General features: G+C 42.0%; 1 protein-coding gene across 2 annotated transcripts in view; it reads right to left on the bottom strand.

The window, feature by feature from the left end:
* The window catches only part of PLIN2 (perilipin 2), a 123,500-nt gene that overhangs the window by 81,164 nt on the left and 16,985 nt on the right, over window positions 1-25,351 (bottom strand). The gene's annotated exons all lie outside the window — the stretch shown is intronic.

The following is a 25,351-nucleotide window of genomic DNA, read 5'->3' as shown; positions in this document are numbered from 1 at the left end:
TTGATTTGAAAGAGCCATTTATATAGATTATTAATGGTAAACCTTCATATATTTATTGTAACTTTCTCTTTAATAAAGTCTTCCAAACTGGAAAAACCTAAAATATTAATAAATAAGTGATTGATTTAAATACATTGTCATTCATTCATGTAATAGAATATACAAGGCTAATGTTAGAAAAAGTAAAGTAGTTCCATATGTGCTGACAAGGAAAAATGTCCATCATATACTATTGAGGGAGAAAGACTAGGTGCAAAATATAACTCAGGATGATTCTTGTTTTGAAAAGGTTATGTATTTAGGTACACACAATATATGTGTATTGAGAAAGGTCTGGAAATATATGAACAAATTATTAAAAATAGTCACCTATGGAGTGAGGGGTTGAAGAAAGTAAAAGGACATTATTTTTCACATAAAATAACTAGTTTGACAATTAGTATTGTTTGGTGTTTTTATATCAATATACAATGAATTCACAATGAATATGTATTACTTTCCCAACTGAAAAATGCTAATCGATAAAAATGGAACACATTTTAATTTTTGTGTAGCCATATCTTATCTTGTATGGTTTTTACCTTTGGCTTCAAACCTAGAAAAATCTTTCTTGAGCCAAAATTATATCGTTATATTTTATTTTAACATTTTTATAACTTTGCTTTTTGATACAACTTTAATCAATTACAATTTATTTTGCTGTGGTATGACTCACAAAACAATAAAAATTCATCTTTCTCCAACTTTATCTTGTTACAAATTGTTTTGTATATATATTATCTGTGTCTGAGTTAAATATTCTGTTCCACTGACCTATCTTTCTAATTGAATAATAATATCACACTTATTTTAATCTTTATACCTTTAAATACATTTTATTTTTATTTTAAAAATGTTTTTATTGATTTTAAGAGAGAGGAAGGGAGAGGGAGAGAGAGAGAAACATTGATGTGAGAGCGCAATGTGGATTGGCTGCCTCCTACACTCTACCCACCCACTGGGGATCAAGCCGAAACCCAGGCATGTAACCTGACCAAGAATCTAACCAGCAACCTTTTGGCGTGAGGGATGACACCCAATCAACTGAGCCACACCTGCTGGTACTTAAATACATTTTATTGTCTGAGAGGTAAACAAAAGATAACCTATGTACTGAAGGGAAAATATTTACAACACATATAATGGAAGAGTTGTAAAGACCCTCAATATGTCAAGAATGCCGTTAAGAGGCTTTTAGCTGCAAGTATCAGACATTTATCTCATAATAGAGGCCTGGTGCACAAAGTTAGTGCACGGGGGGGGGGGGGGAGTGTCCCTCAGCCCAGCCTGAACCCTCTCCAATCTGAGACTCCTCGAGGGATGTCCGACTGCCCGTTTAGGCCCGATCCCGGTAGGGATCCTACCGGGATCGGGCCTAAACGGGCAGTCGGACATCCCTCTCACAATTAGGACTGCTGGCTCCCAACTGCTTGCCTGCTTGCCTTCCTGATTGCCCCTAACTGCTTCTGCTTGCCAGCCTGATCACCCCCTAACCACTCCCCTGCCAGCCTGATTGATGCCTAACTGCTCCCCTGCCAGCCTGTTTGCCCCTAACTACCCTCCCCTGCAGGCCTGGTCACCCCTAACTGCCTTCCCCTGCAGGCCTGGTCTCCCCCAACTGCCCTCCCCTGCAGGCCTGGGTCCCTCCCAACTGCCCTTCCCTGCAGACCCAGTCACCCCCTACTTCCCTCCTCTGCCAGCTGGGTCACCCCTAACTGCCCTCCCCACCAGGCTTGATCGCCCCCAACTGCCCTCCCCTGCAGGCCTGATCCCTCCCAACTGCCCTCCCCTGCTGGCCATTTTGTGGTGGCCATCTTGTGTCCACATGGGGGCAGGATCTTTGACCACATGGGGGCAGCCATCTTGTGTGTTGGAGTGATGGTCAATCTGCATATTACTCTTTTATTAGATTGGATAGAGCCTGGTACATGGGTGGGGGCCAGCTGGTTTGCCCTGAAGGGTGTCCTGGATCAGGGTGGGGGTTCCCTTGGGGCATGGGGCGGCCTGGGCGAGGGGCCTGTGGTGGTTTGCAGGCCGGCCACACCCCCTGGTGACCCAAGCAGAGGCCCTGGTATCTGGGGTTTATTTATCTTCTACAATTGAAACTTTGTAGGCTGGAGCGGAGCCAAGCCTTCTGCTCGCTCCATGGTGGCAACCATTTCTGTTGGGATTTATGTATCTTCTATAATTGAAACTTTGTAGCCTTAAGCGGAGGCCAAAGCAGGCCAGGGCTGCAGAAGCTTGGCTTCCTCCATCGCCACGGGCAACCCTAGCCTCCTGCTCTCTCCAGCTCCGTGGCTGCCGCCATTTCTGTTTGGGTTTATGTATCTTCTATCATTGAAACTTTGTAGCCTGGAGTGAAGGCCTGGTCCAGCAAGGGCAGGTGGAAAGCTTGGCTTCCTCCATTGCCAGGGAAACCCAAGCCTCACTCCTGCTCTCTGTGGCTGCAGCCATCTTGGTTGGGTTTATTTGCATATTCCCTCCTGATTGGCTGGTGAGCGTGGCTTATGGTTGTAGCAGAGGTACAGTCAATTTGCATATTACTCTTTTATTAGATAGGATGGCTTTAAAAATAAAAAAATTTACTGACACACAAATGGAAGTCCAGAGGTGGGTATGGCTTTAACTTCTGTTTGATCCCTCTGGCTCCATTTGCTGGGTGATTTTCTCTGCCCCATCCCCTCCCTTGTAATTTGGCTTTGTCTTGGAGACTGACTTCCCTCAGGAAAGCAAGCTGGCTTCCAGCAGCCCTTAGGGCATTTCCTCCCAAACCTTCTCTTCCAGGTCTTTTCCTTTAGTTCAATTGTGCCAACCTAGGTAACTTGCCCAACCCTGGGCCAAAAACTGTCTCCCAGGTTAATGCTTTGTGAGCATGAATTACTCCCTGGCAAGAGATGAGTTTTCTGTAGCACTGGCCCTTCAATGCCTGTCCCAAGTTACTTCCCTATAGAATTCTTTTCTTGTAAGCAGAAATCTCCAGAACTCCAGAATATGGCCCAGTTTCATGATAGACCTGTTTTATTTTATTATAGTATTTTTATAATAGTTTTGTTTCTATGCTAAATTATGTTAATGTGATCTATGACATCAAAAAAGCAGATATATTTATTAATAATTTCCTTTTAAGTATTATAGCCAATGCCTAACAACATAGCCTCACTTAAAGGTGCAAGTTGAGGGATTGTCAATGAATATAGGCCAACATATTATCATTTTGAATTTTCAGTTAACTATTAAATGAAATTTATTCAGTATACTACTTGAAATTTACTTGGGAGGAAAAACCAACTTAGAGAAAAGTTTAAATTATAGACTATGTCATGTAATGTTCCAATTTTTGTCTGTATTCAATAACCTGGAACTAACAATAATAACCTGCAAGAGAAAAGGTAAGTACTATTAAAAACCAAAACACTGAGAAATACATAAATCAAAATTAAATAAATTAGAATAGTGTTATCTAATGTGCTTTAGGTATAATACTATTGGATAATAATGTAAAGGCAAAAAGCTATATTACAATTTGGTTGACAGTTTTAGTTTAGTTTTTTTTAATAGGAGTTTGCATGTACTATTTGAATAGCCTAAAATTAATGATCTGTAATCAGAAGAACATATTGAGGATTCTCTTGCATGTAAAAACACATAAAAGTTAATGAATATTTATTTGTTATCATTATAACTAATAATATTTTTAATTTAAGTAAGGAGTGACAGATCCAGGTGTACAAACTTTGGGGTAGGTGGGGGTGACTGGAAGTCATCTGTTCAAAATCCTTGCTTTCACACACAATGTACTAAATTCTCCCCTAATCTTCTCTTGGCAATTTCTTCTGCCTGTGTTTAGCCCCTTCATAAGGAAATGTTCTTGGGAGAGCAATCCCGATAAAAGCCAGGGATCCAGAATCAGATAGACCTGGGATCCAATTTAGTCTCAAGATCTCTGTGGACTTGCGCAAGTTATTTAATCTCTCTGAAATACAGATTCTTAATCTATAAAATGGAGGAAATAACAGCACCTACCTCATGGGGTTCTTATAAGTCTTAACTAAGTTAATATACATAATACACTTATTAAACCTCGTGGCAGCTATTATAATTATCATTATTTATCAAGTTTTTATTCATGTATAAAGCAATGCAATACTATGTTCCCCCAAAATTGCTCTTAATTGATCTTGTTGGGTGGCTCAATTGGTTGGAGCATTATTCCATATACTAAAAAGTTTTGAGTTCGATTCCTGGTCAGGGCACATACCAAGGTTTCAAGTCTGGTCCTGGTCGGGCACATATAGGAGGGAACCGATTGATGTTTCTCTCTTACATTGATGTTTATCTCTTTCTCTTTCTCTCTCATATCCTCAGGTGAGGATTGAAAAACATTAAATTTATCTTAATATAAATATTCTAATATTTATTTTCTAATATTTCAATGGCATTTTCTATAGAAACAGGACAAACAATTCTAAAATTTGTATGGAACCACCAAGTACCCCAAAGGGCCAAAGCAATCTTGAGAAAGAAAAACAAAGCTAGAAGCATTACGCTCCCTGATTTCAAACTATATTAATTAAAAACTATAGTAATTAAAACAGTATAGTATTGGCATAAAAATAGACATATAGATCAATGGAACAGAACACAGAGTGAAGAAATAAGCACACTCATATATGGTCAATTAATTTATGACACAGGAACCAAGAATATATGGGAAAAGGACAGTCTCTTCAATAATTGATGTTGGGAAAACTGGACAGCCATATGCAAAAGAATCACACTGGACCATCCTCTTTTAGTATAAGACTTATACCATACACAAAATTAACTCAAAATGAATTAAAAACTTGAACATAGGACCTGAAACCATACACTCCTAGAAGAAAACATAGGCAGTAAGGTCTTTGACATAGATCTTGGTGATGATTTTTAAAAAATATATATTTTTATTGATTTCAGAGAGGAAGAGAGAGATAGAAACATCAATGATGAGAGAGACTCATTGATTGGCTGCCTCCTGCATGCCCCCTCCTGGGATGGAGCCCACAACCTGGGCATGTGCCCTTGACTGGAATCAAACTGGGGACCCTTCAGTCCACAGGCTGACACTCTATCCACTGAGCCAAACTGGCTAGGGTGGTGATGACTTTTTTTGATTCTGACTCCAAGAGCAAAAGCAAGAAAAGCAAAAATTAAGAAAAAAGTTTCTTTTTTTTAAAAAAAATATATTTTATTGATATTTCACAGAGAGGAAGGGAGAGGGATAGAGAGCTAGAAACATCGATGAGAGAGAAACATCGATCAGCTGCCTCCTGCACACCTCCCACTGAGGATGTGCCCACAACCAAGGTACATGCCCTTGACCGGAATCGGACCCGGGACCTTTCAGTCCACAGGCCGACGCTCTATCCACTGAGCCAAACTGGTTTCGGCAGAAAAAAAGTTTCTATACAGCAAAGAAACCAATAAAATGAAAAAGCAACTTGCTAAATGGGAGAAAATAATTGCAAATCCTATCTACACTAATAAAAGAGTAACATGCTAATTGACCGTACCTTCGTGACACCCACCAGCCAATCAGGAGTGAGTATGCAAATTAACCCAAAGATGGTGGGTTAATTGGCATACGCAGGCACCGAGCAGCCGAGGGCTGGGTGGGATGCTTGCGTCGTCGCCATGGTGATGACACAGGCATTCCGCACCACCCCAGCCGCTCTGGGCCTCTGGGAAGTGTGGGAAGGCAGAAAGGCAGCTCCAGGCCAGAGGGAAAAGGCGGCTCCGGCCAGAGTGAAGGTGGTGCCAGCAGCCAGGGGAAGGAAGGCCCATTCTTGCACGAATCTTAGTGCATCGGGCCTCTAGTATCTGATAAGTAGCTAATATAAAAAATATATAAAGAACTCATATAGCTCAAGAGCAAAAAAATAAAATCCAATTAAAAATGGGCAGAGCAGCAGGCGGGGGTGGCAATAAAGAAAAAAAAATGGGTAGAAAATCTGGATGTACATTTCTCCAAAGAAGACATGAACATCTTTTCATGTACTACAACAGGTACATGAAAAGATGGTCAACATCATTAATCATCAGGGAAATGCAAATCAAAACTACAATCAGAAATCACCTCACATTTGGTAGAATGGCTGTTATAAAAATGAAAAGAAATAACAAGTGTTGGCAAGGATGTGGAGAAAAGCGAATTCCTGTGCAATGTTGGTGGAATGAAATTAATGCAAGTACTATGGAAAACAGTAGGGAGATTCTTCAAAACATTAAAAATAGATACACTTCAAATTATTAAATTTTGAAATATATGCTTTATATATGTTTTTCTTTAAATAAATATATTTTTATTGATTTCAGAGAGGAAGGGAGAGGGAGAGAGAGATAGAAACATCAATGATGAGAAAGATCATTGATAGGCTGCCTCCTGCACACCCCCTACTGGGGATTGAGCCCACAACCCAGGCATATGCTGGGAATCGAACCTGTGACCTCCTGATTCATAGGCTGACACTCAACGACTGAGCCTATGAACCAGGAGTTCATGGTTCGATTCCTGATCCAGCAATTCCACTTCTGGGGATTCATCCAAAGAAAACAAAAACACTAATTTGAAAAGATATATGCACCCTTTAGTTCACTGTGGCATTATTTGCAATAGCCAAGATATGGAAATAATTTAAATGTCCATTGATGGATTAATGGATAAATTGTTTTACATACACACACACACACACACACAAACATACACACTGCAATATTATTCAGCCATAAAAAAATCTTGCCATTTGTGACAACATGAATATACCTGGAGGACATTATACTAAGTGAATAATTAGAGAAAGTCAAATATCCTATGATCTCTCTTATCCTATATAATCAAACAAATGGACCAAACAGTGGAACTACCAGTCGGTAGGGAGTTGGGCCGGCGAGCAGGTGGCACCAGGCCAGCCAAGGCATGTGCCAGTGGGCAGGGAGAGGGGATGGTGGTGACCAGCAGTGATAGAGGGGTGATTGGGTGGGGGGGGGAGGAGGTGGGGCGATGGGGGCCAGGGCCGGCCTCTCACTGCCGGAGCCTCCCCTGATAGGTCCGCTGATTGCCTCCCACAGAGGGAGGCCAGACTGTGGCTTAGGCCCGAAGCTGTCAGTTGCACATCCCCTGCGGGCTCCCAGACTGCGAGAGGGCGCAGGCTGGGCTGAGGACCCCCCCTCCCCAGGGCACAAATTTTTGTGCACTGGGCCTCTAGTATGTAGATAAAAACAAAACAAGAAGAAAGAAAGAAGTCAATGGTATAAAGAACAGATTGGTGTTTGCAAGAGGTAGGGGTGGGCACCCTAGCCGGTTTAGGTCAGTGGATAGTGTCAGCCTGCAGACTGAAGAGTCCCAGTTTTGATTCCAATCAAGGGCACATACCCCAGCTGGATCTCCAGTAGGGGGTATGCAGGAGGCAGCCAGTCAATGAGTCTCTCTCATCATAGATGTTTCTATCTCTCTTTCCCTATCCTTTCCTCTCTGAAATCAATAAAAATATGAAGAAGAAAAAGTGGGTGAGGGATGAAAGAAATGGGTAAACTTTTTTTTCTTTAAATTAGTTGAATAAGGAGAAACCAAGATGGTGGCATAGGTAAACACCTAAACTGCTGCCTCGCACAACAATTTCAAAACTACAACTAAAAGACAGAACGGACACCATCCAGAACCACAGGAAAGCTGGCTGAGTGAAAATTCTACAACTAGAAGGAAAGAAAAAAGCTCACAGAGAATTGGAGGTATGGCAAAGGGGCTTTGTGCGCGCAGAGAGGAAGGGTGGCTGAGAGCCTGGCTGACTTTCTCTGGCGGAAGGGGGAAGGAAGCCTCCGACCGCACTGAACCCCAGTTCTGACGGCACTGAACCCCAGTTCCGGGCGAACCCCTGGGGACCCACGCTCTTACGGGGGGAGTCTGGACTCTCGGGCGGAGACTCGAGCTGGGAAAGGCAGAAGTCTGAAGGCGCACGTGGGCCAGTGCGCACAAAGGCTGCGGAGGTTGCCACAGGCTTTCCCTAGTGGAAGGGAGTCAGAGGATTCTGACTGCACTGAGCCCCAGTTCTGACTGCAGTGAACCCCAGTTCCAGGCGAGCCCCTGGGGACCCACGCTCTTGTGGGGGGAGTCTGGACTCTCAGGCGGAGACTCAAGCTGGGGAAGGCGGAGGACTGAAAGCGCACATGCGCGCAAGGGCAAGGCTGACAGGAAGCCAAGACTGAGACTCCACCCCATCCAAGCTGAGCACAGAGGCTATTGCAATTTGGCAAGTCTAATCCTATAAGGCTGTCTCCAGCACCGAACTTCTCCCAGCATAGACACAGCTGATCCTTACAGCCAACTGGCCCGGAGGTCAATTCTTCCCAGTGATACCAACAACAATAAAGACTTAATTACAACAAGGCTGTACACACAGTCCACAAAGGGGTGCACCAAGAGTGTCCACCTCAGGTTAACTGGGGAAGCAGACCCACTGGGCCATATTGGAAACCTAGCACAAATATCTACCTTACCAACTCAGGAAATCAGTGAAAATGCGGGGTCAAAGAATCAGATCACAAACGAAAGAAATGGAGGAAAACAAACGACTGGATATAGAATTCAAAACCACGGTTATAAGACTTTTTAAGAATATCCTAGAAAAGGCGGATAAATATAACGAGACCCTCGAAGATATGAAAAAGGACCAACTAGAAATTAAACATACACTGACTGAAATAAAAAATATTATACAGCCGAAACCGGTTTGGCTCAGTGGATAGAGCGTCGGCCTGCGGACTGAAAGGTCCCGAGTTCGATTCCGGTCAAGGGCACGTACCTTGGTTGCGGGCACATCCCCAGTGGGAGGTGTGCAGGAGGCAGCTGATCGATGTTTCTCTCTCATCGATGTTTCTAACTCTCTATCCCTCTCCCTTCCTCTCTGTAAAAAATCAATAAAATATATTTAAAAAAAAAATATTATACAGAGACCCAAAAACAGAATAGAGGAACACAAGAATCAAGTCAAAGAATTGAAATACAAAGAAGCAAAAAACACTCAACCGAAAAAGCAAAAAGCAAAAAAAAAAATTCAAAAAGTTGAAGATAATGTAAGAAGACTCTGGGACAACTTCAAGCGTACCAACATCAGAATTATGGGGGTGCCAGAAGAAGAGAGAGAGCAAGATACTGAAAACCTATTTGAAGAAATAATGACAGAAAACTTCCCCCACCTGGTGAAAGAAATAGACTTACAAGTCCAGGAAGCCCACAGAACCCCAAACAAAAGGAATCCAAAGAGGACCACACCAAGACACATCATAATTAAAATGCCAAGAGCAAAAGACAAAGAGAGAATATTAAAAGCAGCAAGAGAAAAACAGTTAATTACCTACAAGGGAGCACCCATACGACTGTCAGCTGACTTCTCAACAGAAACTATGCAGGCCAGACAGGAGTGGCAAGAAATTTTCAATGTGATGAATAGCAAGAACCTACAACCAAGATTACTCTACCCAGCAAAGCTATCATTTAGAATTGAAGGGCAGATAAAGAGCTTCACAGATAAGAAAAAGCTGAAGGAGTTCATCACCACCAAACCAGTATTATATGAAATGCTGAAAGGTATTCTTAAAGAAGAGGAAGAAGAAAAAAGTAAAGAGAAAAATTATGAACAACAAATACATATCTATCAACAAGCGAACCTAAAAATCAAGTGAATTAAATACCTGAGGAACAGAATAATCTGGTGAATATAATAGATTCAGGGGCATAGAAAGGGAGTGGACTGATAATTCTCAGGGGGAAAGGGGTATGGGGGGTTCATGAAGAGAATGGACAAAAATCATACACCTATGGATGAGGACAGTGGGGGGGAGGTAAGGGCAGAAGGTGGGGTGGGAAATGGGTGGAGGGGAGCTATGGGGGGAAAAAGGAGAAATAATTGTAATAATCTGAATAAAGATTTATTTAAAAAATAAATAAATAAATAATATATAAAAAAAAATAAATTAGTTGAATAAAAATTTTAAAAATATATATTCTAGTTTTCTAAAGCCATTCAAATTTTAATCAAAATTGATATTAACTTATGCAAATTACTTTAATCTTTTCTATATTTTAAGATCCACTTTGATGTAAAATATAAATATATTTAACATTTTGATATATATTTCTAATGAAAAACATTCCTGGAGATCAAAGACTCATATAAATCAGTCATAAGGTCCACATTCTATTTATTCATACACAAAACCCAGCTTAATCATTTTAGTGACATATATTCACTTCCTGAAAAAAAGGGAAGCTTTATTTCACCTAGGTTTATGTAATTAATGACTTGAATTGATTAAAAGCAAATATCACACCACATTTTAGAGTTCTCAGATGAGAAACAGAGGCCTAGAAAGGTGAGGGATCTATTCAGGTTTCATAGGTAGGCAATGGCATATCTGGTATCAAAAGCCCAAAACTTTTAACTCATTTCTTTCCAGGAGACTGTACTATATTTCAAATGAAAAAAATTCTAAATTGGATTCAATTACTAGTTTATCTGGATAGCAAAAATGAGGGGACTTTTGCTTTTACATGGTTTCTAGTTCTAGAGCACATTAGAATTTATATATTTTTAAAAATGCATCAGGCTAAAAATAGAAGCCAAAATAGTTTTTTAAAAATTTTATTGATTTCATAGAGAGGAAGAGAGAGATAGAAGCATTGATGAGAGAGAAACATGGGTTGGTTGCCTTCTGCATGCCCTCTACTAGGGATTGGAGCACACATCCAAGGCATGTGCCCTGTCCAGGAATTGAACCAGCGATTTCCTGGTGCATGGACAATGCACAACCAACTGAGCCACAGAGACCAGGCAGTTTTGAGTTTTATTTTATTTATTTATTTATTTATTTTTAACCTTAATCCTATCTAATAAAGAGGGAATATGCTAATTAACCATCACAAAGATGGCTACACCCACAGCTGAGGCCAAGTTCCCATAAGGAGCCTTAATGAGCAATCAGCAGGGACCTGAGGCTATGCCCTCCCCTACCTCCGTGAGGCTTGACAGGGGACCTCAGGCCATGTCCCCCACCTGGCAGGGCTTGACAGGGGATCTCAGGCCGTGTCCCCCACCCGGCAGGACTTGACAGGGGACCTCAAGGTGCATTTCCCATCCTCGTGTTGTGCTAGGGGACCTAAGATTGCACCACCCACCCGGCAGGGCTTAACAGGGGACCTCAGGCTGCACCTCCCGCCTTGGCACCAGGCTGGGGACCTCATGCCGCGACCCCCACCCGGTGGGGCTTGATGGGGACCTCAGGCCGTGACCCCCGCCCCAGCACCAGGCCAGGGGACCTGAGGCCACACACTCCCGCCTGGCGGGGCTTGATGGGGGACCTCAAGGTGTGCTTCCCGTCCTGGTGCTGGGCTAGGGGACCTCAGGCTGCTCCCCTGCCCCAGTGCCAGGCTGGGGGACCTCAGGCCGGGCTACCCACCAGGTGGGGCTTGACAAGAGACTTCAGGCTGTGCCCCCCCGCCCCAGCACCAGGCCAGGTGACCTGAGGCTGCACCCCAGGCCCAGCAGGGCTTGACAGGGGACTTCAGGCTGCGCCTCCCGCCTTGGCACCAGGCTGGGGGACCGCAGGCCGCGACCCCCACCTGGCGGGGCTTGATGGGGGACCTCAAGGTGCTTCCCGTCCTGGTGCTGGGCTAGGGGACCTCAGGCTGCTCCCCTCGCCCCAGTGCCAGGCTGGGGGACCTCAGGCCGGGCTACCCACCAGGTGGGGCTTGACAGGGGATCTCAGGCCGTGCTCCCCACCCAGCAGGGCTTGATGGGGGACCTCAAGGTGCACCCCTAGTGCTTGGTCGGGGGAACTCAGGCTGTGCCCCCCGCCCAGCAGGGCTTGACGGGGGACCTGAGGCTGCACCCCTTTGCCAGTGGTGCTTGACAGGGGACCTGAGGCTGTGCCCCCCTCCCGGTGCTGGGCCGGGGAACCCGAGGCTGAGCATCCCCGCCTGGCGGGGCTTGATGGGGGACCTCAGGCCATGCCCCCCACCCAGCGGGGCTTGACAGGGAATCTCAGGCCATGTTCCACACCTGGCAGGGCTTGACGGGGGACCTCAAGGCACGCCCCCCGTCCTGGTCTGGGCTGGGGGACCTCAGGCCATGCCCCCCGTCCTGGCACCGGGCTAGGGAACCTGAGGCTACGTCCCCTGCCTGGCGGGGCTTGACAAGGGTGGGACTGGCCGGGTCTGGATCTAGCCCAATGAGGGGGTGGGCGGCCGGGTCTGGATCTCATGCGATTTTGAGACGAATGTGGGTGGGTGGGGACTTGACTCTGGGTCCCGTGGTGTGCCCCAGACTGACAGGAGGAAGGTTTTCATATACATTTTACTAATTTTCTTTCATCTCTGACACTTCTATTATAGAGAAAGGGCAAAGAGCAATATTAAATTATTTCCTCGAATTAATCCCCTTTTAATGTGCACGAATTTTGTGCACCAGGCCACTAGTTAGGTATATAAAAAACAACTGGCAGGGAAGAAGTAGTAGTGGAGGTGGAAGAGCCAGGGAAGGCTGGGTATGAAATAATGTCTGGCTATGAATAAGGTCTTAGGTAATCTGATGATTGGGCAAGCCACCACTAGTCCTAATTCCTGTCCTAATGAAGCAATGAACCCTCTTCAAGATTCTAGCTAAGTGTCTAGTAAGTCCCAAAGAATTCTGCATAAATTAAGAGTGCTCAAAGCTGACTACAGTTCCTATTGAGAATTGCAAGCATGCCATCTACAAAAGCCCCCTTTCTAATTCCTGGCAAAATTGTTTTTCTTACATTAACCTTCTTTTGTCATATTACATATTTTTCCTATTTATTTTGTTTATTTTTTGTCTTCCCCCACTAGAATATAAGCTACTCAAGGGCAGGAATTTTTGTCTGTTTGTTTTTGTTCTATTCCCAGTACCTAAATAGTGTAGGCAAGCAGCAGACATTCAATAAATACTTAATTTAATGAGTGAAAAATCACTGGCCCTTTGCCTTCCCCTTACTTAATATGAATGGTAATTTTGGCATGTTTCCTACTTAAATTATATACATAATTGTGGGCCTTTCTCCAAAAGCAAAACCTTTTTCTAACATTTTACTAAAACACTCATTTTCAGCATACCCGGACATTACTAATAGTGTTTTGATTTTAGGTGCCTTCTGAGCAAACCAATCTATAAGTCCGGTTTTAAAATAACATTTATATGTTTAAAAAGTGAAACAGCTAAAGAATATTAAGATCAAAGTTAAAAAGAAAATGAACTATTATTGAACTAAATCTAAACAGGTAAACTTAAAAATACTTCTGAGTTTTGTCTCAAAATAGGATGGAATCTTCAGAAAAGTTATCCTAAGGTACTGACTCTATGAATATTAAACAAGTTAGCACTCTGCTTGAAAATTCTTGTGATGCCATGACTTGAAAAATATGTAGTGGAAAAGGCTTGTGACACTAAGTGATTAAAAAAATCTAATAGAGATGAAAGGAGAGTACATATTCATGAGTCAGAACCCTTGAAACAACCGTGGAGATGGTTGCTTGTTTTTTTTTCCTTAAGCTTTCCGAAAATCATGATACTTTTACACGACTTTCCTACAATTAAAAAAAAAAAAGTACTTTAAATGATGATTCTATGTTAAAAAATAAAAAGCAAAAACATATCAAAAGACAAGATAATAAGGTTTTACTTTCTTTTCTTTTTCCTTTTTAACCACTTATATATTTTATTTTATTTATTTATTTATTTATTTTTTAAAATATATTTTATTGATTTTTTACAGAGAGGAAGGAAGAGGGATAGAGAGTTAGAAACATCCATGAGAGAGAAACATCGATCAGCTGCCTCTTGCACACCCCCTACTGGGGATGTGCCCGCAACCAAGTTACGTGCCCTTGACCGGAATCGAACCTGGGACCTTTCAGTCCACAGGCCGACGCTCTATCCACTGAGCCAAACCGGTTTTGGCACCACTTATATATTTTAAATCACCTCTCTGCAATCTGGCATATTGATTGCCATAATTCCAACAGGTTAAAGAAAGAAAATAGCCCTAGCCAATCTGCAGACCAACGCTCAGTGGATAGAGCATTGGCCTGCAGATTGAAGAGTTCCAGGTTCAGTTATGGTCAAGGGCACATACTAGTACCTTGTACCTAGGTTGCAGGCTCTATCGTGTGTGCAGGAGGCAACCAATTGATGTGTCTCTCTCACATGTCAGAGGAATGACAGCGTAAGGGTGCATCTTTTCCTCTCTCTCTGACATTTCAACAAGTTAACCACCTACAATTCAACAAAGAAGTCTCTGATCAACACAAACTCATGCCTGAGAGACCTGCACATTGAAAGACCTAAAGGTGGGTATCTGGGAATAAATGGGGAAATAAGGGAGGAAAGTGCAGATGGCCTGTAGATGCAGCCCTGCAGCGGAGAGCTGTGGGAGGGGGGAGAAAACCAGTGGTAGCAGGCACTTCCTTTGACTGGGAGAAACAGAGAGGAGAGGTGGGGGGTGGGAGGCAAGAGAGCCAGCGAACACTGAGTCAGCAGACACCTGACAGACTATGGGGTTCTGCCATGCGGGCCAGGCTGTGGTATTTCAAACAGAACAGAACCACAGAACCCTGCTGCTGCTTGGACTCCCAAAACTGGCTTCCAGTTGCCCTTGGAGTTGGCTCCAGGAGCATAACATTTTACTGTGAACTAAGAGCTGTTGCAGTAGGATCACTGTTTCCCTCTGTGACTGATCCCAGGAGCAGTACTTGGAGCAGGATCCCTCAGGGGCCGGGGGTTGCCATTATGGTGAGGGCAAAACAAACCCCACCCGCAAGCAGTGGGGCTACTGTCTTACGGAAGCCGAGAAGGTTCAAAAATGTGAGACCATAGAGGTAAAAATCTTGCAATTCAGCACCACCTAGTATAATATAGTAGAAAGATCTCTTCAAAGATAAATGCGAAAACAAAGGAGGACAGCAAAAACCATGAAGAACCACAGTAGCAATGATGACCAGAAAGAAAATGAAAAATCCCCAGAAAGCAGGCTGGAACATATGGAACTATGTGATACAAATGACAGAGATTTCAAGATTGCAGTTCTGAAAATACTCAACGAGATGTGGGAAAATACTGACAGGCAATTCAGTGCACGCAGAAAACAAATTAATGAATAAAATGAGTATTTCTCCAAGGAAATTGAAACTAAAAAATAATCAACAGAAATCTTGGAAATGAAGCATGCAATTAAGAAGATTAAGAGTAAACTGCTGAGCACAGAATACAGAACCAACCAGTTAGAAGAAAGAACTAGTGATATCGAAGATAGGACTCAAGAAATGACTCAGGCCGAAACCGGTTTGGCTCAGTGGATAGAGCGTCGGCCTGCGGACTGGGGGGTCCTGGGTTCGATTCCGGTCAAGGGCGTGTGCCTTGGTTGCGGGCACATCCCCAGTGGGAGGTGTGCAGGAGGCGGCTGGTCGATGTTTCTCTCTCATCGATGTTTCTGACTCTCTATCCCTCTCCCTTCCTCTCTGTGAAAAATCAATAAAATATATTAAAAAAAAAAAAAAAAAGAAATGACTCAGAGGGAAGAAGAGAGAGACCAGAGAATAAAGAAAAATGAAAGAGCTCTACAAGACCTAGCTGACTCCATCAGGAAAGCAGTATTAGAATTATAGGCATTGTGGAAAAGAAAGAAAGGGAGCATGGAATGGAGAATATATTACAACAAATAGTGCATGAGAACTTCCCAAATCTATGGAAAGAACCAGATCCTTGAATCCAAGAAGCTAACAGAAAACCTAGTTACCTCTATCCAAAGAGGCCCTTTTCAAGATAATTGGTATTAAAACTGTCAAAAATTATTGTCAAAGCCCTAACCGGTGTGACTCAGTGGATAGAGCGTCGGCCTGCGGACTGAAGGGTCCCAGGTTCGATTCCGGTCAAGGGCATGTACCTTGGTTGTGGGCACATCCCCAGTGAGAGGTGTGCAGGAGGCAGCTGATTGATGTTTCTCTCTCATCGATGTTTCTAACTCTCTCTTCCTCTCTGTAAAAAAATCAATAATATATATATATTTTTAAAAAGTTAACTGCTCTTTAAAAAAAAAATTATTTTCAAAGAAAAAATTCTCAAAGAAGAAGTGACCTACAAAAGAAAACCCATCAGAATTTCATCTGACTTCTCAGCAGAAACTCTACAAGCAAGACGAGAGTGAAACCAAATATTCAAATGTCTGAAAGAGAGAAATTACCAGCTATGAAGAATATATCCAGCAAAATTATCCTTTAAATATGAAGGAGAAATAGACATTCTCAGATATACAGAAGCTCAGGGACTTTTATCACAAGAAAACCTCCATTGCAGGAAATACTCAAGGGAGTTATTCTACCTGAAACAAAGAACATAAGGTCACAACACTACGAGCAAGATCACCATAAAATTTAAAAGAGGGATAATTTGTGACAACAAAAACATACAAGGGGGAGAGGGAAAGGTCTGAACTGGCAAAGGAAGATGAAGATCAGATGCACGAAAAAGGGAAAAAAATTGGTATATATGCAACTCCATTTTTTATAAATAGTAACCACACAAAAAAAATCTCCAAACCAGGTCATATAGCTTAAAAAAAGAGGAAACAGAGGAAGGATGTATGGAATAACACCAAATAAAAACAACAGATAGAAACATAAAGGAAAAAAAAACTAATGGAGGCATAGAGCTACCAAGAACAAAAGATAAAATGGCTATAGGAAATCCTCATACACCAATAATTACCCTAAGTGTAAATGGTCTGAATTCACCAGAAAAGAGGCAGAGAGTAGCAGAGTGGATCAAAGAACAAAACCCAACCATATGCTGCCTACAAGAGACACATCTAAGCTGCAAAAACAAAGGTAGATTCAAAGTAAAAGGGTGGAAAATGATTCTCCAAGCAAATAACATCCACAAAAAAGTAGATGTAGCCATACTTATATCTGACAAAATAGGTTTCAAGATAACAAGCAACAAAGATGGACACTTTATAATGATAACGGGAACACTACATCAAGTAAACATAACACTTCTTAATACATATGCACCTAACCAGGGAGCACTGAAATATATAAAACAACTACTCACAAAACTAAAGGGAAAAACAGATCAAAACACAATCATAGTTGGAGACCTTAATACTCCATTAACAGCTCTAGACAGATCAACCGAACAGAAAATCAATAAAGAAATGACAGCCTTAAATGAAATACCAGACCAAATGGACATAATTGACAATTACAGAACATTTCATCCCAGAACATCAGACTATACATTCTTCTCCAGTGCACATGAACATTCTCAAGGATAGACCATATGCTGGGTCACAGAACTAGCATCAACAAATTTAAGAAGACTGAAATTATAACCAAGCATGTTTTCTGACCATGATGCTTTGAAACTAGAAATGAACTGCAAAAAATAAGTAAAGAAACCCACAAATACGTGGAGATTAAACAACATAGTACTAAAAAATGACTGGGTCAAAGAAGAAATTTAAAAAAAGATGAGATCAAAAGATATATAGAGCCCTAATCGGTTTGGCTCAGTGGATAGAGCATCCGCCTGCGGACTGAAAGGTCCCAGGTTCCATTCCGGTCAAGGGCATGTACTTTGGTTGTGGGCACATCCCCAGTAGGAGGTGTGCAGGAGGCAGCTGATTGATGTTTCTCTCTCATCGATGTTTCTAACTCTCTATCCCTCTCCCTTCCTCTTTGTAAAAATCAATAAAATATATATTTTAAAAAAAGATATATAGAGACATATGAAAATGACAGTACAACATATCAAAACCTCCGGGATGCAGTGAAAGCAGTAATCAGAGGGAAGTTTATATCATGACAGGCCTATCTCAAGAAACAAGAGAAATCCCAAGTAAACAACCTATCATAAAATCTTAAAGTACTAGAAAAAAGAAGAAAGGCAACCAACCCAAATTCAGTAGAAGAAAGGAAATAAGAAAAATTAGAGCAGAGCCCTAACTGGTTTGGCTCAGTGGATAGAGTGTCAGCCTGTGGACTGAAGGGTCCCATGTTCGATACCAGTCAAGGGCATGTACCTTGGTTGCGGGCAGCGGATTGATGTTTCTAACTCTCTATCCCTCTCCCTTCTTCTCTGTAAAAAATTAGTAAAATATATTTTTAAAAACATAGAGCAGAATTAAATGAAATAGAGAAAAGACTATAAAAATTAATAAAACAAAAAGTTGGTTCTTTTGAAAAGATTAATAAAATTGACAAACCCTTGGCTAGACTCATTAAGGAAAAAAGGGAAAAGATCTAAATAAACAAAATCAGAAATGAGAGAGGAAAAGTCACCACACACATCACAGATATACAAAGGATCATACTAGAATATTATGAAATAATATTCAATAACCTAGAAGAGCCAAAACCAGTTTGGCTCAGTGGATAGAGCGTCGGCCTGCGGACTGAAAGGTCCCAGGTTTGATTCCGGTCAAGGGCATATAACTTGGTTGCGGGCACATCCCCAGTAGGAGGTGTGCAGGAGGCAGCTGATCGATGTTTCTCTCTCATCGATGTTTCTAACTCTCTATCCCTCTCCCTTCTTCTCTGTAAAAAATCAGTAAAATATATTTAAAAAAAATAACCTAGAAGAAATGGATAAGTTCCTAGAAATGTATAACCTTCCTAGACTAAATCATGAAGAATTGGAAAATCTAAATAGACTGATCAGCAGTGAGGAAATTGAAACAACCATCAAAAACCTCCCAAAAAACGAAGTCTAGGATCCGATGGCTTCACCAGTGAATTCTACCAAATATTCAAAGATTTAAAACCTATCCTTCTCAAACTCTTCCAAAAAATTAAAGATGAGGCAATACTTCCTGACACATTCTACAAGGCCAATATAACCCTGATACCAAAACCTGGCAAAAATAACAACAAAAAAGAAAACTATAGACCAATATCTCTGTTGAATACAGATGCAAAAATCCTAAACAAAATACTAGCAAGTCGAATATAATAGTACATTCAAAAAATAATACATCACAATCAAGTGGGGTTCATTCCAGGGGCACAAGGATGGTTCAACATACACAAATCAATCAACGTAATATCCCTCATTAACAAAAGAAAGGATAAAAATCATATGATCTTATCAATAGAGCAGAAAAAGCATTTGATAAGATACAACTTCCATTTATGGTTAAAACACTCAATGATATAGGAACAGAAGGAAAGTACCAAATGATAAACTCTCAGCTAATATCATACTCAGTGGTGAAAAACTGAAAGCTTTTCCTCTAAGATCAGGAACAAGACAAGGATGTCCACTCTCATCACTCATTTAAAAAAATTTTTTAAATTGATTTCAGAGAAGAAGGTAGAGGGAGAGAGAGATAGAAACATTAATAATGAGAGAGAATCATTGATCGGCTGCTTATTGCACGTCCCACACTGGGGATCAAGCCTGCAACCTGGGCATGTGCCCTGACCAAGAATTGAATCGTGACTTCCTGGTTCATAGGTTGACACTCAACCACTGAGCCATGCCGGGCAGGCCACTCTTCACTACTCCTATTCAACATGGTGCTGGGAGTCCTAGCCAGAGCAATAAGGCAAGAAATTAAGAATAGAGCTACCATATGACCCAGGATTTCCACTCCTGGATATATACCCAAAAAACTCAAAATTATGTATTCGCAAAGATATATGCACCCCTATATTCATTGCAGCATTATTCATGGTGGCCAAGACATGGAAACAACCAAAGTGTCCTGCAATAGAGAACTGGATAAAGAAAATGTGGTACACAATGGATTACTACTCAGTCATTGGAAAGGATGAAATAGTGCCATTTGCAACAACATGGATGGACCTTGAGAACATTATGCTAAGTGAAATATGTCAGTCAGAAAAAGCTAAGAACCATATGATTTCACTCATATGTTGGATATAAAATTGAAACTCAGGAACACAAATAGCAGGGTGGTGGTTGACAGAGGGAAGGGTCACGGGGGTAAAGGGCATCCTAATATAAGGCGACAGAAGATTTGACTTTGGATGGTGGACACATGGTGCAATATACAGATCTTATAAATTAGAAACGCACACCTGAAACCTGTATGTTCATGTTGACCAATGTCACCCCAATCAATTAAAAAAGTGAACAGGAAAAATATCCTTGGGTAAGGATTAACAACAACAACAACAACAACAACAAAAATAATAATGAAACCAACTTGATAAACTTTGCTGAATATCTACAGCTAAAAAGCACCAATGGTGTAAAGCCTGATCACTTCTTGCCTAGAGTTTATAGATCAAGCCATCAGCTTCATCAGGCTACTGATTCTACTAGAACCTGAGCTTCCCCCAAAGATAAAGCAAGCATATAATTTTGTAATTGTGAAGCCAGATTATTCCACTACTAGAGGCCCAGTGCACGAAATTCATGCACGGGGTGGGTGTGTGTGTCCCTCAGCCCAGACTGCACCCTTTCCAATCTGGGACCCCTCGAGGGATGTCTGACTGCCCATTTAGGCCCGATCCTACCGGGCAGTCGGACATCCCTCTCACAATCCAGGACTGCTGGCTCCCAACTGCTCGCCTGCTTGCCTTCCTGATTGCCCCTAACTGCTTCTGCCTGCAAGCCTGATCACCCCTAACCACTCCCCTGCCAGCCTGTTTGCCCCTAACTGCTCTCCCCTGCAGGCCTGGGTCCCCCACAACTGCCCTTCCCTGTATGCCCGGTTTCCCCCAACTTCCCTCCTCTGCCAGCCTGGTCACCCTTAACTGCCCTCCCCTGCAGGCTTGATCACCCCCAACTACCCTCCCTTGCAGGCCTGGTCCCTCCCAACTACCCTCCCCTGCTGGCCTGATCGTCCACAACTGCCCTCCCCTGCTGGCCATCTTGTGCCCACATGGGGCAGCCATCTTTGACAACATGGGGGCAGCCATCTTGTGTGTTGGAGTGATGGTCAATTTGCATATTATTCTTTTATTACCGTAGATAGGATAGAGGCCTGGTGCATGGGTGGGGGCCAGCTGGTTTGCCCTGAAGGGTGTCCCGGATCAGGATGGGGGTTCCCTTGGGGCATGGGGGCGGCCTGGGAGAGGGGCCCATGGTGGTTTGCAGGCCAGCCACGCCCCCCGGCAACCCAAGCGGAGGCCCTGGGATCTGGGATTTATTTATCTTCTATAATTGAAACTTTGTAGCCTTGAGCGGAGGCCAAGGCAGGCCAGGGCTGCAGAAGCTTGGCTTCCTTCATTGCCGGGGGCAACTCAAGCCTCCTGCTCTCTCCAGCTCTGTGGCTGCCGCAATTTTTGTTGGGATTTATTTATCTTCTATAATTGAAACTTTGTAGCCTTGAGCAAAGGCCACGGACAGCCAGGGTGTGTGGGAAGCTTGACTTCCTCCACTGCCCGGGAAACCCAAGCCTCTTGCTCGCTCAGTGGCTGCAGCCATCTTGGTTGGGTTAATTTGCATACTATCTCCTGATTGGCTGGTGGGTGTGGCTTGTGGGTGTAGTGGAGGTATGGTCAATTTGCATACTACTCTTTTATTAGGATGTTTATAGTTCCCACCATCACCTTCAGTCACTGTTCAAAATTTAAGTTCTTTTTGTCATGCTATTTGTGCTGCTCACATCTTTGCTTCCCTTTCCCATTCCTGACCTCTAGTGGAGCATACCAATGGGGCTTTCAGGAGTGGGTGCAGATCTCCCATGATCTCCTTCAGCTACATCCTTTCTTTAGTATGATGAGTGATATCTTCCCCAGCAATGACACGCCCAAGTCTCTTCTGTTATAGACATTCTGGAGCCATTACTACTCTCTCTTCTTTTACAAATCTTTCCACTCTGGCTTCTGAGATTTTCCATGATGAACAGATTTCCCCTCTACATACTTAACCTATTCACTGAATACTTTCCACCTGGCTCTCCCCTGAGGACTCATAACTTAATTAGAATTCTTCCATGAGCACATTGTTTGTCCCTGTCTGTAGTGGAAGCTGTTCACTCTGTAGAAGGCAATGTATTTGGAATTAGGTAATATATCAGAAATTAGGGTCTCTATTTACCTACATTTCCAGTATTTATTCACTCATTTTTGGTAAAAATCTTTGCTTCCTTTGGACTTCAGTCATTTGTGACCCACTCTCTAGCCATGATTATCTGCTTTATTTTTTTGGCCTCCTCTTTGGATGGAAAAGTAAATCAAACTAACTATTGTTGGTCTCCTAGTGGAGGAGTTGGTAAACTTTTTCTGTGAAGAATCACATAGCATATATTTTTCTTTGCTGGCCATGTGGTCTCTGTTACACTCTTCAATTCTGCTACTGTAGTGCAAAAGCAGCTATAGACAATAATAAACAAATGGGCATGGCTGTGTGCCAACCCCTGTCCAAATATATGCCAGTCAATATGACAGAGGCTTTGCATGTATTATCTCATGAGAAACTACCATGACAATTTCCCTAAAGGGTTAGGGTAGCAAACAATGAAAGTTAAGCACCTAGCATAGTGACTGGCCGGCCTATTGCAGATGCTTGATAGATGGTTGCTGCAAATGATAATAATCTTAAGTGACACTGCAAGATGGATATATTATGCATGAGGAAATGGAGACTCAGGAACATCAAATAACTTGTGCAGGAAGTAAGTAAAAATATTAGGATTCAAAAGCATTAATTGTCTGCTCTATTCTTTCCCAATGAATGCAGTTTTTTTAAAAATAGATTTTATTGATTTTTTACAGAGAGGAAGGGAGAGAGATAGAGAGTTAGAAACATCGATGAGGGAGAAACATAGATCAGCTGCCTCCTGCACACCTCCTACTGGGGATGTGCCCACAACCAATGTACATGCCCTTGACCGGAATCGAACCTGGGACCTTTCAGTCGGCAGGCTGACGCTCTATCCACTGAGCCAAACCGGTTTCGGCAATGAATGCAGTTTTGATTGAATTTGATCTAACTGTATAAATCTAGGAGAAATTAATAGTAAATTCCAGGAAATATGGATCTGGAATTTAGGGGAGTAATGGGAATAGATTTAAATTTTGTCTTCTTTTAATTTCTTAATTAATGATCCTCATCAGAGTTATTAGCACATTGAAAGAGTATTAAAATCATAATTAACCTTTGTTACTAATGTAAACACAAACACAATTTTTTCTTTGACAAAGCAAAAAAAAGCTCTAATAATTTTTTTTTTAAATATATTTTATTGATATTTTACAGAGAGGAAAGGAGAGGGATAGAAAGCTAGAAACATCGATGAGAGAGAAACATCGATCAGCTGCCTCCTGCACACCTCCCACTGGGGATGTGCCCGCAACCAAGGTACATGCCCTTGACCGGAATCGAACCCAGGACCCTTCAGTCCGCAGGTTGACGCTCTATCCACTGAGCCAAACCGGTTTCGGCTCTAATAATTCTTAATGAAGGTAAGAGGCATATAAACACACACACACACACACACACACACACACACACACACACACACACAAACAAAACTATTAAATTGAGAATTAACATGTTACTCGTCAGTTAAGACAGAATTGCTGGTCCTGGCTGGATAGCTCGGTTGATTAGAGCATTGACCTCACACTTCAAGATTGTGGGTTTGATCCTCAGTAAGGGCATATGCAAGAATTGACCAATGAATGCATAAATAAGTGGAACAATAAAAATTGATGTTTCTCTCTCTAAAATAGATTTAAAAAAAATTTTTTTTTACCTTTTTTTTTTAAAGAAAGGCTTTCCTGCCCTGGCCGGTTTGGCTCTGGATAGAGTGTCGGCCTGTGGACTCAAGGGTTCCAGGTTCAATTCCGGTCAAGGGCATATGCCTGGGTTGCAGCTCAGTCCCCAGTGTGGGGTGTGCAGGAGGCAGACAATCAATGATTCTCTCTCATCATTGATGTTTCTGTCTTTCTTTTCCTTTCCTTTCCTCTCTGAAATCAATATATATATATATATATATATATATGAAAGGCCTTCTCCTCTGGCCCTGTCTAAAGTAGATTTGAATCCTGTATTAACCAATGTCACTCCAATAAATTCAATTAAAGAAAAGAGTTTGCTAATTTGTTCTCTTTTAGGCATTAATCATTCCATGGTTATTGCTATCATAGAATTGTTCACAACCATATTTAATGCTCTAGAATCAACTCAAATAATTTTCTTACATACATTGCACAGGGAAAAAATACAGATAAGATTCCCAGAGATTTGCAGATATGCTCAAGCGTATCTTCAGGATTGGAGAGGGGCCAGCTGGGGTTAACTGATTTTAGGATTTAGAAATCCCAGGGATGGAACAATGACCAGAAACATGAAGGCTGAAAATTGGTGAGAATAGACTCGTAAAAGTGCTGCTTAATTATGTTTGATTAACTAACAATTATTTACTATTACTACTGTCTAGGTACCAAAGATACAGTAGTGAATAAAGTAAATTTCTTGTCCTTATGAGTTTCTATGCTGGTAGGGAAGATGGATAGGAAGCACATAAATAGACAGTAAATGTCAGTGACCAGAGTATGGGAAAATTTTAAAACAGGACAAGATGATATAATGTGAGTTCTGTTTTAAATAAGGTAGAGAAGGAACACTGAATTAACAACACTAACCATTGCATATAGCAGAAATGAAGTTAGTTTCCTGAGAGCCTCTGTTCACACTTGTGTCAATTGATCAACACAACCTTTTCTAGTGTTTGTTTCTGTTTAGACACCTTATTTAATATGTCATTGACTCATTAACATTGAACTCATGGCCAATAGCTCTACAACTCATGCTTGAACATGGCTTATGTAACACGTATTTTCTCCACAAGGCATTGGTTTCATCTCTGCTCTGTCTGCCCAATTGTTAGTGCTAAGTCTTTCCCTCTGGGTGTCAAAACCACTCTGGCCTATAGCCAGGAAAACTAAGAAGGGCAGGTGTTTATATGAGCAGAATTACATTCTTTTGGTCAAAGCCACAGCTATGTGCAGTGCTGTCGATAGAAAGATCACACCCCTCAATGACCAGACACACAACTAAGGTCACTGCTTCACATAACTTTATGTTGTGCACCAATAAATGGCAATCAATGGTCTGTAGGCACTGGCCCTTAGGTGGCTCTCTGGCACTGGCCCCTGAAAGTGCTGGGCAGTTCTCCCAATACTGACCCCTGCTCCATTTCTCCTCTATCTTGCAAATGATGTACTCCCTAACTCCCAGTTCTTTTTTCTTTTTAAAACATATTTTTATTGATTTCAGAGTGGAAGTGAAAA

Source organism: Plecotus auritus (genome assembly GCF_963455305.1).
Source record: "Plecotus auritus genome assembly, chromosome: 5".
Lineage (NCBI taxonomy): Eukaryota > Metazoa > Chordata > Mammalia > Chiroptera > Vespertilionidae > Plecotus > Plecotus auritus.
The sequence above is the reverse complement of the archived record's forward strand: the minus strand, read 5'-3'. Positions and strand labels throughout refer to the sequence as shown.